Source organism: Leptodactylus fuscus, chromosome 2 (genome assembly GCF_031893055.1).
Source record: "Leptodactylus fuscus isolate aLepFus1 chromosome 2, aLepFus1.hap2, whole genome shotgun sequence".
Lineage (NCBI taxonomy): Eukaryota > Metazoa > Chordata > Amphibia > Anura > Leptodactylidae > Leptodactylus > Leptodactylus fuscus.
In genome coordinates, this window is record NC_134266.1 from 88,641,303 (window position 1) to 88,659,453 (window position 18,151).

Consider the following 18,151-nt stretch of genomic DNA (forward strand, 5'->3'; position numbering starts at 1 on the left):
CAGGTTATTTATTCCCCCAACTGGAGATATTGTTCCACTGTCAGCCAGATGCCATATTACATTGTTGGCAAACGCAATGAAAATTAATGGGATTCAATAATGAAAATGTAATATTTGTGGTCAGATTAATATTGTATGTACTAATATGGCTTAGCAGAATCTTTTTAGCCTATGATATTTCAGTCCTGTGGCACTTTTATAATCTAATAATAATTTTGGCAGTTTATTAAATAGACCATTCCATCCTACTTTATTATCTACTGATGTGAGTGCAACTCCCGAAGACACTCACCGCCATAGTGGAGTGGCATTATCTTTTCATTTTCTGTGCACAGCCGTCACTATATAAAGATCATCGCCTTCTCTAGCTAGGAAAGTGCTGAAGGGGTTAACAAAAAAGGATGAAAATAGGAGAGAAAATAAAAGACAAAGGAGAGAGATGGAACAAAGGGAAAAAGGAGAGCAATTCTGTGCAAAGACTGACAAAGGAAGCTGACAGACAAAGGGCTGAGAACAATAAGCGGAGAGGCCCTGGATATCAGACAATGAGTCCAGTGACAGCAGCACAATGGGCCTGTGTTGCCGACAGACATTATGTAACCAGGATCCAGTCCGGCTGGAGGGAGTTGCAGCTATTTTCAGAAGCTCTTTTGTTCACTACCAGTGAGCAATGCTTATTACTTCTCTTGGCTGCAGAGAAAGAACATATGAGGCAGATAAGAAAGACTTTGGTCAACTTGCATTATTCTATTGGAAAGAGATTATTTCACCTTCGAACTTAGCTGAAGAGATTATATTAAACAAAAGTCGGAGATGACTTCCAACAAAATGAAAAACAAAAGTTTTTTATGGGCTAAAACATAATTTGTTAGCACAACATAGTATATCCATAGAGAGTAGAGGCTGATCTCTGATGTATTGTTATCATTATGGTTACATATCATATTATGTTACAGGGTTGTTTTTTGCCATAAGGATAAACTATTACCTGAAGCTACTAAAAAATCCTATTGAATTCAATGCAATTTCATGGGGCTTTTTTGTTTTATGTACATAAAAATTAGAGTGACAGAGTGAAGGGGTAAAGGGAGGTAGCTCCCTGCAAACAGTGGTAGTATAGACTGGAAGGGTATTGAGTAGTTGGGACCAGTGGAGTAACTAGGAATGGCAGTGCCCTGTGGCAATCTTTGGACATGTGCCCCCCCCCCCCAGAAGACCCAAACCAACCGATCCCCCCCTCCCCCTGCATTCCTGCACGCACTGTTGTGCACAGTATTATGACCCATAGTGGTCCCTGCACACAGTATTATACCCCATCGTGGCCCCTGCACACAGTATTATGCCCAATAGTGGCCCCTGCACACAGTATGATGCCCCATTGTGGACCACCCATGAACAATTATTATACTCCAGGGTCTTTTCAGACCACAAAGTAAGTATAATAACATGAGACTCAGCGGAGGATACAAACATAAAAAACACTTTTACTTACCTCTCCTGATCTCTGGTGCACTCCCGACTGATCTCAGCTATCTTCAATGATGGAAGGGATTTCATTTGAGTTGAGGCTTTTGTTGCAACAGATAGTGTCCTTGGCCCTGCGGTAGCCGCTATCACTGCTACCCCGGTAGTTATGCCCTTGGTAGGGGCGTAAGGGAGCACAGGTTTAAGGCTTATGTGGAGAAAGGCAATGGCCAGGTGGCTCATAGTACTAGAGATTCTTGGGCGAGGTCAATCAAGTGAGATTAGGTAGAAAAATCAATGTTAAGGTATTCGGGATGAGGTGGCACTAGCCAAGTGGCTGTCAGTGTGAGTCTGGAGGCAGGGATTCAGGGAAAGTAGTTTAGGTGGGAAAATGGGTATTAGGTAGTTAAGAGGGGAAGAAGATGCCCAGTGGTATATAAGGGAAGGAAGGTGAGACGCCCTGCAGACTAATCTTGTTTTTCATTGCAGGACTGCAGCACTTAATACACATGGTGGTATTTACTGTGGGTCACAGCCTGTGACTTTACAGAGGTGTTACTCATTTGTAGCAGGGACTCTGGCACACTCTCACAGCAGATCCCCAATATGCATTGCATTTGGACAATCACACAGATAGATTAGAATGAATCAGTGGTTGCTCTGGCTCCGCCGGAGGAGGTGCGCAGGCCCTGCTGGATCCTAGCCAATGGGAGGGGCAGGACTACCCCAGCCGATTGTGTAAGATGCCCCAATCAGTTGGGTTCACCCAACACTACTAGTTCCGTTTACATAAAAGTAGCTAAATAGCATGGATTTTTATGTCATGTCTGTTGTCCTGTGTTTTTTTTGTGTCAGTTCTGAGGGGATGGGTGCTTATGGCTATATAATGAAAAGTATGTCAGTATTATAATACACTTTGTGTTTCAATTCCTTACCATCCTCAAGTGAATTGAGAAAACTTCAGAACATCCAGAAGGTGAAAACCATATAAGCCAAGTCCTATTTTCAGGTGAGAAATGGAAACAGTACTGTATATGACTGTATCCATTGTGAGTTAAACAGTCTAGACTCTATAGATTCCCAGCTGAAACTTTATACACTGATGTTATAGAAAATTAAAAGGACATGAGAGACGGCTCTATTCACATTTTTTGCTTGCCTCAGAAGTTCTGTACATATGGGACTTAATAGACATATTGTTGCATACGGTATGTCAACCACTGAATTCACCGCTGTAGCCCATCAACAAACTATGGAAGGGATCAGAGGAGACTGAACACTAAAGCAGACAGAGATTCAGGAGGTAAGTAGTGTAAAGATTATTTCTACTAAACTGTCTATTAAGCTGGAAAGTTCCTTTAACTAGCTCAAGAAACTTTTCTTATATTATACTTTAGAAACGTCATGATATTGAAAATCTAATTTTTTTCTTTAGTACTGGACTATGCTTTACTGGTAACTGATGAATCAGAGTCACTAGAACATTCAGTACCATGTAAAACCTTTAGTTAGGTTTGGAAAAAATGCTGCAGAGTGAGAATGCTTTCCAAAATAGAAGTCAGAATAGTTTATTTTTTTGTCATTTAACAAAATGAAAACTGAATGAACAAGGGGCAAGCTAAATCTCATAAATATTTGGTGTGATGGCCCTTTGCCTTCAAGACAGCATCAGATCTTATACCTGCTCACAGTTTTTAAAGAAACTCGGAAGGAATTTTGTTGGAGATCTTCTGGTAGGCTTGCTCAAATTCTTCTGTGTCTTCATGTAATCCCAGACAGATCCCAATAAATGGAGTTTACATGGAACAAACACACAGAAGTGGTCAGCACTGCCAAGCGATGTGAACTAGAAAAGCAGATGGACGTTGTCAAAAAAGTTGCAGCACTCTGCTGGCACCAAAAGCATTACTACTATATATAAAAATACATAAAAATAAGGTTCTTGGTAACTCTTTGATCAAACCGTATAAGACAATATTCCACAACAAGCTAACCTCTTTCAGGCTGAAGCCCCACGTTGCAAAAAATCCTTCATTTTACATTGCCTGTACAGTGAGTGGGATTCTGGCTAATGCCCTGCACACATTCTGCAGAAAAAAAAAAATCCACATTTTTAAAAATTGCATCATGTCAATTTTACTTGTGGAAATGCTGATGTTTTCTTGATGGGTATAATAAGGGCAGAAAGTCAATAGAGAAAAACTCAGCAAAACGCTACAGAAAAAATGCAGTGCATTTCTGCTGAATTTTTTTCAAAACTATTTTTGCTGCATTTTTTTACATAGGGCCTTAACTTTCGGGTGCATTCACATGATGTAACGCGGCACTGGTTCCGTTTAGCGCGCGTGACACATTGAAATCAATGGGAGGCTTTTTAACCTGGTAGAAATCCCGGTTTTCTTCGGTATGCAAATGAGTTTTCTTGCAGCATTGGGGGCGGTCCCCAGTGCTCAAATAGCACTGAGGGCGTCCCCAATGCTGCGAGAGAACTCTCCAGCGGCGGCTTCTTTTTCTTCTGAAATGCCTTCTCCACGACGTGTTCTTTCGATGGCTTCTTCTGGCTTTAAATGGCACGCATGCGCAGCGGCACAGGGAAGACTTCTAAAGGTAGGAGAGAGAAGGGAGAAAAAAATTCAGCTTTAATTATTGAATCCCTTTAAAACTTCTATCTTTGAAAGTATTCTTTGCACAGTACTGTACCTGGAACAAATATGTCTTATTTGTAAAGAGAAATTTCTGAATGTATTATTTTTTGGACCGGATGTACTCATTTATACCGCATACCATATACACAATGTAACTCGCTGTATTTACAGTTATATAACAATGTAACAATTGAACATTGACAAATACTGAAAATGACAATAATAGCAGCTATTTAGTTAATGCCAACTGGCCATTCTGTTTTTGTCAACAAGGAACAATGTTTCTACTTTGAAAGTTTTCCCATAAATCCAGTGTTAAAGACTTATTGATCTTCCCATACATAACAGCATAAAAATATCTCAACACAATAGACAAAGAAAGTAATGTATTTGACAACAGGTATGTTTACCAGGCAGTTACCAGGTGCCAATAAGCAAGTGTACCTGCAATAATGGTGTTTTTCACAAGTTATTTGATTTTATGGGGTATTTTGTCCTGTGCTATTGAGAGATATTGGTTATGTTTGATTATATCCAAATTTTCATTTTGAAGAGATATTTGACAAATATGGCATATCTTTTGGTGCATGTTCTACAAGCAATGATGGCCAGTAGTGGCTTTAAATGGGAGCGGGTTGTATAGAGAGGTAGTTGTACAGTACTGTGCTGTTTCACTTCATTGAAATCTATGAGAGCATGCATACTTTGCCTATTGTGTAACTCTCATAGACCTTAATAAAAAGACACCACTTCCTTTGATTTCTTATATGCAGTTGCCTCCAGCCTCCTTGGCTTACCAAATGCAGTTCACTTCACCTATTAATAATTTTTATGCGTATACTATCCAGCATAAAATTGGAGGATAGTCACAGAGATAGTTATTACATCAGTTGCACAAAACTGGTAATGGCCTTCATGGAAACTTACATTTTGTTGAGCATTAAGGATAGTGGCAGTGCAAGCTGAATTGCCGACTAAGGCAATAATTTCACTTTCTGTACAGCTAAGAGAATATGGAGCTGATGTCATCTATATGTCATTCTTTTTCTCAGCTTACCCTTGGTTCACATCTGCGTTGGTAATCCGTTCAGGGAATCCGCATGGAGACCCCCCGAACAGACTACCGATTGCATTGGCAAGCGGTGTGCAGTGAAAGAAAACGGACCCTATAGACTAAAATGGGGTCTGTATGCTTTCCGCACGCTGCCCGCACGAAACATGGGTAGAAAGTAGTGGGTGAAAGTAGATCACAAAATACTTTCATGTCCACATGATTTGTGCGGGCAGCATGTGGAGAGTACACTGACCCCATTATAGTTTATGGGGTTCATGTGCTTTCACTGCACACCGCTTGACAGTGCATTTCGTAGTCCGTTCATGTTGGGGGGGCCCCATGTGAACTCCCCCGAACGGATTACCAACACAGATGTGAACGAGGCCTTAGTCTTATGATAGCCACTGCACTGCCTGACACTGAAGGAGTAGTTGTTATCTGACAGCTACTCCATACTTTTGTGCATATAGTAAGTACTATGTGGAAGCTACTGAGTGCATTTGAAAAACAGTGGCCAACATTGTTAGTATGAAACTTTATTCCAAAAGATTAACACAAAACAATTACTCAATACAGTTATATATAGCCCTGTCCATATAGTTTATTTTTGGAACACAATGATCAATCAATATCTTTCATGTAAGCAGCGAGAAAATGCAAGCTTGCCTCCATATAGCTGTGCTCAGCAAATGTAATCCTGATACTATACATACGGGGAAATTGGAGCACTGGTGTTTCTTTCAAAACCACAGCACTTTTCACAGAAAGTACGCAGAGTTTCCCTGTGCGGAGTTTCTAGTTCAATTATACCAATATGGAAACCAACGGTGTTTCCATAGGTATAATTGACGTGCTGCAATTTACAAAAATGCATTGGTTTCAGAAAAATGCTGCATTTCCATTACAGGAATTTTTCTGCAATGTGTGGGTGGGATATGCTAGACTGTAACATACTCCAATTTTTACCACATTGTTTCTGCCACGGCCAAACCACAATGTTTCCGACACATGTAGGCTGAGGCCCCACGTTGCGGAAATGCAGCTTTTTTGCTGCAGATTTTGCTGCTGTTTTTTGAACCAAAGTCTGGAGTGGATTGAAAAGGAAAGAAAGATATAAATGAAGATCTTAGATGTTTCCCTTCTGTTAAATTCACTCCTGACTTTGGCTCAAAAAACCGCAGCAAAATCTGCTACCAAAAAAGCTGAGTTTCCACAATGTTGGGCCTTAGGCTGAGGCCCCACATTGCGGAAACGCAGCATTTTTTTGTTGCAGATTTTGCTGTGTTTTGGGTTTTTTTTGTTTTTTTTTTAGCAAAAGTCAGGAATGACTTGAAAAGGAATGGAAAATATAAAGGAAGGAGTTAGATGTTTTCCTTTTCTTAAATACACTCCTGACTTTGGCTCAAAATCGCATCAAAATCTGCAACAAAAAAACGCCCCACATCAGAGAAAACCCCCCCAATATTTTTGTAACAATAGACATTAGGGAGAAGATTTATTATTTAACACCAGATTCTGGTTTAAGAAGTAGCAAATCTTGGATTTATGACTCTTTAAATTCCAGTTGCAACATACATTTTCACAGTTGGCAATCTTGGGGGCAGGTACATCAGCCCTGCCAAATATATTTTTCATTTATGCAAGAAATCTATGGGCACGTGCATACAATGTAACGCGGTGCTCATTCTGACACGTAAACTCGTGTCAGAGTCAGCGCTTCAAACAGAATCCCATTGACTTCAATGGGTTCCGTCTTACGCGCTACATATCGAAATCAATGGGAGGCTTTTTAGCCCATTGATTTCAATGTGTTACGCGTGTTAAACGGAACCTATTGAAGTCAATGGGATTCTGTTTTGAAGCGCTGACTCTGACACGAGTTTACGTGTCAGAATGAGCGCCACGTTACATCGTGTACATGGGCTCTTACTTTGTGCTGGCTTAGGTTTTACTCCAAGCGCATTGCAGGGAAAAGGGAGTATAAAGACTGCCACAAAAAACTCCAGTTTTCATAAATTTCCTCCAAGTTCTGTTATGGTCAGTTTGTTGATAACAGACACTATTTGGGGAAATTCATGAGAAATGGCATTTTTAATGCCAGTCTTCATGCATCCTGCACCAGCAGAAGGTTTGCTTCTTTTATGACAAGGTGCATGACTCCCATAAATGAATAGCACCCTCCCTCGGGCCATGAGCCTGCAGTTATATCTACACTTGCTCATTGCTGGTGTACAGTTCCAACATAATTTCCAATTACAACACCAGTTGTCTGGCATAAATCTGTGTGTGTGTGTGTGTGTGTGTGTGTGTGTGTGTGTGTGTGTGTGTGTGTGTGTGTGTGTGTTCCAATATAACCTGTACTTTATTTATTTAAGTCTCAGCTCAGTCTAAGCTTAGGAGCCCAGTTCTACTCTGGGTAATGAAGTTGGGTAAATTTATGTTGCAACTGGAGATTTAAAAACTTGCAAACCCACAGTATGCAATATTTATACTAAAGAAAACTAATGTAAAATAATAATAAATCTGCCCCATATGTTTTTAGTTATTCTATTTGAGCCTCCTTGACTATGAGTGCGTTCCAGAGAACTTGATATCTTGTACTTTTAGAGATTGCACAATGGTTGAAGTCGTGAAAAATAGTGGCCTTTGAGGGCATAGGGCTTATAGGCACTTTATGTTTAATTGTTCTTAGGCCTTTTGATGTTAATTTGCCCTTTTACTTCACAGCGCTTTTTATGTGACCCTGCTATTATTAACAAAGCATTTGATTGTGTGCTTATCATGCTTCAGTAGATCAATGGACGTGAATCATTGTGGATGGCTTGTCACTATTTTTGTCAAGTTTTTATCTTGTAGTAAGGTGGCTGCCTGATACTTATGAATATATACCATATTTTACACCTTAAAGTGCAGGTTCATTGTAATAGACGGGTGTCTGTGATATGAAAACAAGGTATTTATGTTGAAATTATGTTGGAACTGTACACTCTTTTCAGCATCTGCTTTTTGTCTCTTAGTTCTGAGATCTCAAAGCTTTGTTAATGGCTCTTACACTGAAATACACTGGATTATGATGAGCATTATAGAACCATTAATTAAAGAGATTTTCCATCTTAAAAGGAACCTGTCATGTTGAGTACGGTGCCAGATCTGCAGGCAGCATGTTATACAGGCGGAGGAGGTGAGCAGACTGATCAGTTTTGTTAGAAAAGTTCTAATATAACTTGTATTTTATTAATTTCAATCTCTGCTCATTGTAGACATAAGAGTCCAGTGGGCGGTCCTACTCAGGGATTGACCGCTATCAGTGTGTATATACTCATACAATAAAGAATGTAATAAAGTATGACCACCCAATGGATGGACAGAGATTTACATGAATACAGTGTTGGCCAAAAGTATTGGCACCCCTGCAATTCTGTCAGATAATACTCATTTCCTTCCAGAAAATGATTGCAAGCACAAACTCTTTGGTATTATTATCTTCATTTATTTTACTTGCAATGAAAAAACACAAAAGAGATTGAAAAAAAGTCAAATCATTGATCATTTTACACAAAACTCCAAAAATGGTCCGGACAAAAGTATTGGCACCCTCAGCCTAATACTTGGTAGCACAACCTTTAGACAAAATAACTGCGAACAACCGCTTCCGATAACCATCAATGAGTTTCTTACAATGCTCTGCTGGAATATTAGACCATTCTTCTTTGGCAAACTGCTCCAGGTCCCTGAGATGTGAAGGGGGCCTTCTCCAAACTGCCATTTTGAGATCTCTCCACAGGTGTTCTATGGGATTCAGGTCTGGACTCATTGCTGGCCACTTTAGAAGTCTCCAGTGCTTTCTCTCAAACCATTTTCTAGTGCTTTTTGAAGTGTGTTTTGGGTCATTGTCCTGCTGGAAGACCCATGACCTCTGAGGGAGACCCAGCTTTCTCACACTGGGCCCTACATTATGCTGCAAAATTTGTTGGTAGTCTTCAGACTTCATAATGCCATGCACACGGTCAAGCAGTCCAATGCCAGAGGCAGCAAAGCAACCCCAAAACATCAGGGAACCTCCGCCATGTTTGACTGTAGGGACCGTGTTCTTTTCTTTTTTTTTTTCCTGTAAACTCTGTGTTGATGCCTTTTCCCAAAAAGCTCTACTTTTGTCTCATCTGACCAGAGAACATTCTTCCAAAATGTTTTTGGCTTTCTCAGGTAAGTTTTGGCAAACTCCAACTTGGCTTTTTTATGTCTCTGGGTAAGAAGTGGGGTCTTCCTGGGTATCCTACCATACTGTCCCTTTTCATTCAGACGCCGACAGATAGTACGGGGTGACACTGTTGTACCCTCGGACTGCAGGGCAGCTTGAACTTGTTTGGATGTTAGTCGAGGTTCTTTATCCACCATCCACACAATCTTGCATTGAAATCTCTCGTCAATTTTTCTTTTCCGTCCACATCTAGGGAGGTCAGCCACAGTGCCATGGGCTTTAAACTTCTTGATGACACTGCGCACGGTAGACACAGGAACATTCAGGTCTTTGGAGATGGACTTGTAGCCTTGAGAATGCTCATGCTTCCTCACAATTTTGCTTCTCAAGTCCTCAGACAGTTCTTTGGTCTTCTTTCTTTTCTCCATGCTCAATGTGGTACACACAAGGACACAGGACAGAGTTTGAGTCAACTTTAATCCATTTCAACTGGCTGCAAGTGTGATTTAGTTATTGCCACCACCTGTTAGGTGCCTCAGGTAAGTAACAGGTGCTGTTAATTACACACATTAGAGAAGCATCACATGATTTTTCAAACAGTGCCAATACTTTTGTCCACCCCCTTTTTTATGTTTGGTGTGGAATTATATCCAATTTGGTTTTTTGGCAATTCTTTTTGTGGTTTTCCATTGAGGACAAATTACATGAATATAATAATACCAAAGAATTTGTGATTGCAATTATTTTCTGGAAGAAAATGAGTATTATCTGACAGAATTGCAGGGGTGCCAATACTTTTGGCCAACTCTGTAAAACAGAAGTTATGCTAAATCTTTTCCCACAAAACTATAAATCAATCTGCTTAGCTCTATAATATGCTGTTAAAAGATAACCCTATGTGTTCAATGTGACAGTTTCCCTTTTAAGCCTAAATACTTGGTACATGGTGGTCCAAATTTTGCCTCAGTTACATCATGGAAGACAGATTTGAATATGTACATGTGAATTAACGCTATAACACTATACACTAACACTACAGACATCTGCTCATTACTTGAAAATCATTCTGTCATAGATATTGTGTTAGAAATAATATATGATTATAAAACTAACCTACCTAAAATAGTGTATGCACAATAATACCACTATATATTTGTATGCAGGGGTGTAAGTACCATAGAGGCAGCGGAGGCGGCTGCCACGGGGCTCGGTGACAGCCACTACCGCTGCGTTTTTTTTTTTTTTAATAGGCCGTTACGGGCCCTATTTACTTGCCGATCCTGGCTGGGCTGGGATCAATAAGTGACACCGCGGGCCCCAAAAATACTATCATTATACTCGGGGGTCTTTGCACACCCCCGAGTATAATGATTGGTGGACTGGGAGAGGTAAGGGAACATAACAACTGTTACTTACCTCTCCACAATCCTGCCAGGCCTCCTTCATACTTGTCTGACGTCTCTGATGTCACATGAACCCGGCCAGCTTCCCGGGTCATGGGACGTCCGACGTCATTAAAGAAGGAAGAGAGCGGTGGCCGACAGCATAGGAGCAGGTAGGCAACTGTTTTTTTTAATGTTTTCATTCCTCGGGGGTCTCCGATTATTATACTCGAGAGTGTATAATAGAGAGTATAATAATTGTTTATGGGTGTCCACAGTGGGACATAATACTGTGTGCAGGGGCCACTATGGAGGATAATACTGTGTGCAGGGGCCACTATGGGGGATAATACTGTGTGCAGGGGCCACTATGGGGGATAATACTGTGTGCAGGGGCCACTATGGAGGATAATACTGTGTGCAGGGGACACTATGGGGGATAATACTGTGTGCAGGGGCCACTATGGGGGATAATACTGTGTGCAGGGGACACTATGGGGGATAATACTGTGTGCAGGGGCCACTATGGGGGATAATACTGTGTGCAGGGGCCACTATGGGACATAATACTGTGTGCAGGGGCCACTATGGGGGATAATACTGTGTGCAGGGGCCACTAATGGACTTAATACTGTGTGCAGGGGCAAGTAATGGACATAACACTGTGTGCAGGGGTCACTAAGGGACATAGTACTGTGTGCTGGGCTTACTAAGGGACATAATAGAGTGCGGAGGAGGGGGCCGGTTGAGGTCTTCGGCGTCGTTGTCGGTTGGGGGGGGGGCATGTCAAAAGTTCGCCACGGGGCCCCGCCATTCCTAGTTACGCCACTGTTTGTATGTTTTAGCCTACCAGCCATTATTGCCTAGAGATTGGTTACATACTGTATTGCAGTGACCCCAACCAGTAGCTAGGGAGCCACATGCGGTTTGTTGCTCACCATTGATGCCCTCAGCTATGGTCATAAGCGTGACTGCAATACATCTACAATAGCAATATTATATACGATCCTAACCTTTTAGAAGTATAATATAATACCAATCTATTTTACAATAAAATATTTGCAAATGTTTGTTTCCCTAATTTATTTCTCCAAGTTTACAATGTTTCACTTATTTATTGTTTTAAGAAATATGGATCCAGCTGACCACTCTAAGGCTAGGTTCAAATCTGCGTTTGGGTTTCTGTTCTGGGTTCTGCTTGGGGTCTTCATTTTTCAAGCAAAAAAGGGAATGGAATCCCCGAATGGACTTTAAGCGTTGGTGTGTACCCAGCCTAAATTGATTATAGCTACAGTGTACAAATCATTAGGTACCTATGCTATATATCATGTCATAGTATAAATTTCACAATTGCTGTAGTAACCCTATCATTAAATAATAATAATGATAATTCTAGTGAAAGACATTGAGAAAGATTTGCTAAGACTGGTATACCTACATTCTCCACATCTATCAGCAGCAGTATCCTAAACAGGAGCCTACTCGTACCCAATAACATTGTTATTAATTAACCACTTCAGTTCAGGCTGGATTCTGTCTTAGGCCTCGTTCACATCTTTGTTGGTGTTCCGTTCGGGGCAGTCTGCATGGGGACCCCCCTGAACGGAATACCAAACATACTGGCAAGCGGTGTGCAGTGAAAGCACACGGATCCCCATAGACTATAATGTGTTCGGTAGTCCATTCGGGGGGGGGGGATTACCAAACACAGATGTGAACCAAGGGTAATTTGCAGCCTTCTGCAGCCATATTGAATTTTAAATTCTGTCCATTTTTACTTCCTCTTATTGTAAAAGAACCAGTAAGGTCATAGGAGCCACCATTTTAAAGATAATGGCTATAAAGCTTATGTTATCAGCGCTCCATTCACTTCTATTTGGCTGTGGACACTAATGGAGATTACAGTCCAGTTAATCCCATAGAGGTGAATGGTGTCCATTCATGCAAGCATACTGGAGCTCCATTCTAGTTTTCTATGAGACCTCTTACACAACCGTAGATTTTGTAAGTGGTGTGGCGCCGCAACCGTGCTCCGGACAGTATACCGCATGTCCGTAATGGCCGTGCTTTTACGGCACGGCATGGAAGTTCCAATAGAAGTCTATGGGCGCGTGCATTTTTGCAGATACACACAACACATGTTCAGTGTGTATCTGTAGTTGCAGATGTCAAGACTGGACACTGTTGGTCGAATCAACGCGTGTAAAGCAAGGTCACTGAAAAGTACTCCATAAATGGATCCATTTTGCACCAAACTCACAAGGCAGCAGAACAACAGCAGCTCACAATGACAGCACTGTCCCAGCAACAATGAACAATGAACAAAGCAAAGATGGGCACTATCCAACAATGTCACCTATGCAGGGGTTTGGGACATCCCCTTTTTTTTTGGTTGGGGGTGTGTGTTTTTTGCGGATCTGCATACGGATGCACTTTGCGGTTGGACACGGACGTCTGCGAAATTAGTTTTTTGAGTGAAATTTGAGTGAAATTTGTGTTGCGGATCCGTAAATTGCGCACCGCAAAAACCAGTACAGTCGTGTAAGACCAACCTTAGGGGGACTTTTGGTCCTCCGTTCTCTTGATCACTAGCGGACCCAGTGTCCAGTCTTGTGATTGGACCACAGCTGTATCTGTCATCATTGAGACTGGAAGAGGCCTGAACACTGTTTGTTATGTCTATTCACCTCCTTTGGGCCACTGCTCATTATACTCTGGGGTCTGAAGAGACCCCAGAGTATAATAATAGCAGCTTAATATCAGACTCAGTGCCGCCCCTCAGGGACTCTGCAATCTGCTGCCTGAGGTTGTGTTGCAATGAGCTGAGATGCAGAAAATCTGACATGAAGCATAGAAGGAAATCATTAGAATTTTATCAGACGAATACAAAAAGTTGCTGTACAAATGATTATTTAGATGTGGATTGCTATACTGTCTGGAACATCTTCATATCTCTCTTATAAGCAGCACAGCTAGAACAGGTGTAACCAAAAATAACTATATATAGATTCTCAGTGGCATGTGTACAGCTGATTGTATCGTGAGAATAACATGAAAGATGGCTAGCGAGATATTATTATAACATTCTCTAATTAAGCTTGTACCGGAAAGATAAAAGAGTGCAGTCGTATTTTATGCATCTACAGTATAGTGCTTCTGTATTCTGTGTGCTAAGCCTTACTATGGCTCTTTAGAGTCGCCATACAGTATGTTTTGGCATCTAACTAATACTGGGTCTAAAACAGTTCCGACAAGTGACCGTTGCAGGACTGTTCAACAACTGCGCATTATTGCACACATACAATATAAACTTGTTTAAATGGGCTGTAAGACCCCAGAAAATTATTTATTTTTTAATCAAGTTATATGTTAAACATGTTTTTTAAAAAATTTGGGGGATTTTTTTTTCAGTTCCATGTTATTGTCTACAGTATATTTTAAAATATTCCTAAAAGTCCTCTTGCTCTAACTTTGGCCACTAAGCCAAATAATATGCTGAGACCACCTGTTTTCTGTAAGAGATCTCTTTGCAGTAGCCATCTCACTTATCAGTACACTGATGGTTACAGCTATCACGTATATATAGGCAAGATACAGAGTCCACCATTCACAATAGGGGATTTCATGATTTATCTTCTCCCATATTTATGCAATGATTTCTGCTCCAGTCATGGAGAATGCCTAGAAAACTCTCTCATAGCAGTCAAAAGGGTCTTCTCCACACCATTGTGTCTATGGTCCATGGTTCATAATAACGTATATATATGCTGTATTTATTCAGTGAATAAGCAATCCATGAATCAAGTACATAAACTTTTTCAGTCGTGCAAGACCTTTATCAGATCTTGGATTGTCGCTGGAGAGAGGAAGGCAGAAAAATGGAACATGGTGGGAATAAGTTTATATTCGAAAAAGTGTCATTTTATTTGTAAAAGCGGTAAAATGTAATAAAACGTAATAAACAAAACATATTTTTTCATCTGCTGTAGGTGGTCAGGCAAGATGAGGTTATTCTGTAATATTTTGCAATACGTATCAATAATATACATTTACAATTCATACATATATTCTATTTCTCAGTTTGGTTCCCTGTACAGCTACTAATGGACAAAGGATATTTGGTGTATTGCCTTTAAGCTTCCCTTACATATGAGTTTTTTTATTGACTGAAATGGCCAACTATCAGATTAAAAATTACCATTTGGCTCTTTTCGTTTATAATGCTTTTTTGCTGCTGGATGCTACGTAGGGCCTTAGCCTTAAAGTAGGATGGATTCACATGTGCATTAGTTGTTGCTGTTTTTATGCTGTGTTTATGTTGATACCAGAAATTTCTTATTGTATAAATCTTGTATATTCCTTTGCACATACATTCTAGAGAAATATTGTGATAAAAATAATGTTTGTAAAGTTTACCTTCTCTGTATAACCAGCTTTAGGCGTAAGCAGGTAGGAATGCACGTTAAAAGACTGCAGCAATATAGACAATAGGGCACATGAAAAGGAACAAAAAGACAATAGGGAAAAACTGGTTCCACATACAAAGCTGAAGACAAAGAGAACTGTGTTGGATGTGGGGGAGGGTTACATGGTTGGAAAGGTTGACTTTTATTATGGTTAGAGAATCACTACAAGCAAACTAGAATATAAAAGATAAGTAATGAAATAATACTTAGCCGCAGTTGTGTTCATGTAGTAATGCACTAATGTAGACCACTTCTTTCAACAATGACCGTAAAACACGTGGCACTTTACAGTCACAGCAAAGTGGATGGGATTCTAGCGAATTCCATCCCCACTTTGTATCAAAAAAACGTGCTGCGGATGTGCAGCGATTTCCAAAACCGCCATGGTTTTGAAAATTGCAGCATGTCAATTATACCTTAGAAATGCCAGCGGTTTCCGTATAGGTATAATGGAAGCAGAAAAGCTGCAGAAGAAACCTCTGCGAACTTTTTGTCCAAAGCGTTGCTGCTATGGGTATGTTCACACTATGTTATTAATGTCTGTTGGTTGAGCAGTATTCACCTGGCTGCTCAGGCTATGTTCATACTATGTTATCAATGTTTGTTGCTGTCAGCTATCATAGGATAATAGAAACAGACATTAACTGTAGCAGAGTTAACAAATGCATAAAAGGATGTATTAAATGGACGCAAATTGTCATCCATTTGCATAGACATTAGTCATAAAATTGTTGTTTTTGTTTGTTTGTTTTTGAAGGACACATAATTAGTATACCATATGTTTTCCTCCGTTAAATGGATGTAAAAAAACATGATGTGAATAGAGCCTAAAGCATGGCAAAATGACATGAGGCAGGTTGTGGAATGGAGCCAAAAAACGTTGCGGGAAAAAAATCAGTAGAATTGCATTGTGTTTTTCTTCCCTATTAAATTTAAAATTTAATATCCTATCCTACTAATATTATAAGTGTGAATGTTTGTGTGTTTGGATGTTTGGATGTTTGTGAGTTTGGATGTTTGTTCCTCAATCACGCTAAAACGCCTGGACGGATTTGCATGCAATTTTCCACAAACATATTTTCCCTTAGGATTGAGTCACAGGCTACTTTTGGTGCCACTAAACAACATGGCTTCCTAGCAGGAGACTCACAAAAGCAGGACTCCTAGCCCCAGCTATAGACTCACACACACTGCCTGGCATTTCCTGCCTCAACCTGCCTGCACACTCCTTACTGTCACCTCAGGAGTAACCCTCACTCTACTCACTCATATTTACATATAGCTTTCCACTATATAACACATCACATTGTCTGTATCACAACATACACAATACAACACATCACATTGTCTGACACAATACAACACATCACATTGACACAATACAACACATCACATTGTCTGTATCACGACATACACAATACAACACATCACATAGTCTGACACAATACAACACATTGTCTGACAGAAATACAACACATTACATTGTCTGTATCACGACATACACAATACAACACATTGTCTGACACAATACAACACATCACATTGTCTGAAACAATACAACACATCACTTTGTCTGTATCACGACATACACAATACAACACATCACATTGTCTGTAACACGACATACACAATACAACACATCACATTGTCTGACAATACAGCACATCACATTGTCTGACACAATACAACACATCACATTGTCTGTATCACGACATACACAATACAACACATCACGTTGTCTGTATCACGACATACACAATACAACACATCACGTTGTCTGTATCACGACATACACAATACAACACATCACGTTGTCTGTATCACGACATACACAATACAACACATCACGTTGTCTGTATCACGGCATACACAATACAACACATCACGTTGTCTGTATCACGACATACACAATACAACACATCACGTTGTCTGTATCACGACATACACAATACAACACATCACGTTGTCTGTATCACGACATACACAATACAACACATCACGTTGTCTGTATCACGACATACACAATACAACACATCACATTGTCTGTATCACGGCATACACAATACAACACATCACATTGTCTGTATCACGACATACACAATACAACACATCACATTGTCTGTATCACGACATACACAATACAACACATCACGTTGTCTGTATCACGACATACACAATATAACACATGACATCACATTTGCTAGCCCACCAAACTTTTTAAAGTACTTTTACAGTTTCACACGTCTGTGTCCGGCCAATTCTCAAATCACTGCAGACGAAGTCGCGGGTAAAAGCTAGTATATAATAATGTAATAATTATTAAATTTAAAGTATATATATTAAATTTATAGGAAAAATGTAAGTATTTCTGCAGGTAAAACTGACATGCTGTATGTTTTTCCATAGCGTTTTTTTCTGCAATTTGTGAATGGGATTAGTACCTCAGTCATTTTGCTGGTACTGTAAATTGCAGTTGATTCATTTCCACTGCGGTTTTTCCCACAGTGCTTATTTTTGCTGTGACCCGCTATGTGGGGCTTAACCTTTGGGAGCCTTCACATGATGTAACGCTGCGCTCATTCTGATCGTAAAAACACGTTCAGAATGAGCGCGTAAAAAGCAGCTTCCATTGACTTGAATGGAATACATTGCGTAATACATTGAAAGCATAGGGGAAAAAAAGCCTCCCATTGATTTCAATGGGGAGCGCACGTATGCCGGCTCCCATTCAAGTCAATGGAAGCTGCTTTTTACGCGCTCATTCTGAACGTGTTTTTACAATCAGAATGAGCGCAGCGTTACATCGTGTGAAGGCTCCCTTACTGTCGACCTAAATAGAGTTAGGTAGAATTAAAACAAAGGTACTATATAAAGCATGGCAAGATATTGAAAGTAAAAAATAATCACTTCTGGTTTATGGAGGCATCATCTGATTTACACTT